The following is a 1,947-nucleotide window of genomic DNA, read 5'->3' as shown; positions in this document are numbered from 1 at the left end:
TGATGTCACCGGTTAACAGTTTCACACTCACGGAAACTAAAAACTAAAGGATTGGATGAATCTTTCAAACTATAAAGGAGGGAGCGTAAATCGCTCAAAGAGGGAGGGGGGAATAATTTTCCCTTAATAATGATATAATGTCAATACATTTTCAAATTATTATAAACATTTTTTTACTATTTTAATCTTAAACAACTTTTAGGAATAAGGCAAAGGACAGTAAAAGAAGGTTGAAACATCTTAATTCAAAATTATGGTGAGAGCAACCACACCTGGATAAATACTATCCTATAATTTTTAATAATCTTTGTATTAGTCCCTAAGGTCTCTTGGTTCCAAAGGCCGAGAAACCGAGGTGCTCCACTTCTTTAGCGGGAGGGTTCTTCATCCTTGACGAACGAAGCAGAGGATTTGACAAATCTTTCCTATTGCATGAAAAGAAGCCTTAAGAATCAAAAAGCTCGAGAGAACCTCTAATTTAGCTTCATCCATAAATGATGCTGGAGAAACGTAAAAAAACAAAAGTGCACATACACAAGGGGGGTGAAATAACCGCCCCATCCCTCCTGTTGGATGCCTCTACAATAGCGCAAGGACCATAAGCCCAACAGCAAACCTTCCCCCCTTCCCCTCTCCCCATTTTTTTTTTTTTTCTTCCTTGTGGCTATAATAAACCACGTATACTCAAAACATTTGCAAGTCAAGCTGCTCCAAAGGGTATGACTAATATTCACTTTTGAGGAACTTCTACTATTTTGAAGCTGAAATTATAGGGAGTGAAATAGGATGGGTAACCTCTGAATCTAGTGCATAGTGCACTGATTGCAGCTTTTGCTTGTAGAGTAAGCACTAGGTTTGTGGTCTATGGATCAACTTCAATCACATGCATTCCCCCCCCCCCCTTCCTTATCATTCCCCTCCTCCCCACTCGTGTGTGAGTTAAGTCCCCTTGGATAGTTCCTTAAGATGTAGAAATGACAAAAACAAAAAAACAAAGAAGAAGAAGAGAGAGAAAGAGATAGAGGGGTAACCTCCTCTACGGTATGAATGCACATTTTTATTTTATTTTTTGGGTGAAATCCCATGTTTATCACGTCAACAGGTAGCAGGGTTGAATGTAAAATTTTTAAAATTAGGGAACTTCCACGCAGATTTTCAAAAGTTAGAGAGTGGTCCACCCTTTGACCGTACTTCTCATGCTTACATAGAAAGGGATTAAGAAAACCATTACCCAAATCCCTAAAGAAAAGAAGAAAAAAAAGTCATGTTCAACTCATGGATCATGGCACATGAAAAATAAATGATAAAAAATTCTACATTTAACTGTGGTCGACCTCTGGTTCCTAGGAGGGTCTGTATGGAGCTGAATTAAGTATAGGGAAAACCATTTTTTGACTGACTCAATTGATATCAGTCACGTAGTCGTTCGTACTGTTTTCATATCCATTTTGATTTTGATTCATTGCATTGCAAAGAGTTCATGAAATTTAAGAGTGTGATCAAATTCTTGTTCTATTCTTGAGCGGGACTGATACACATATGCATGGTTTTAAGTATCTCCGATACCGATACGATACCCTTCGATACGTATCTTAAATTTAGTCGACCGATACGATACACACCGATACGATACATTAAATTTTTTAAATCATTTCGTATCGATATATATCCTACAATACATACCGATATGCATCAATACACCACTAATACACATCGATACGATACGACATGCCTCGATACGACTCTATGAAAAATATAAAATTGAGGTAAAATGTACGTTTCGGTATGTATTGGTATGTATCGGTGAGTATCGGTATGTATCGATTGGTACGTATCGGTATATATCAGCACGTATCGGTGAGTATCGATATATATATCGGTACGTATCGGTGAGTATCGATACGTATCGGCACTACGGTCATATAATGGCCAATATGGGTAATTTTT

This window comes from Macadamia integrifolia, chromosome 5 (genome assembly GCF_013358625.1).
Source record: "Macadamia integrifolia cultivar HAES 741 chromosome 5, SCU_Mint_v3, whole genome shotgun sequence".
Taxonomy (NCBI): domain Eukaryota; kingdom Viridiplantae; phylum Streptophyta; class Magnoliopsida; order Proteales; family Proteaceae; genus Macadamia; species Macadamia integrifolia.
Note: the sequence above shows the minus strand (reverse complement) of the source record.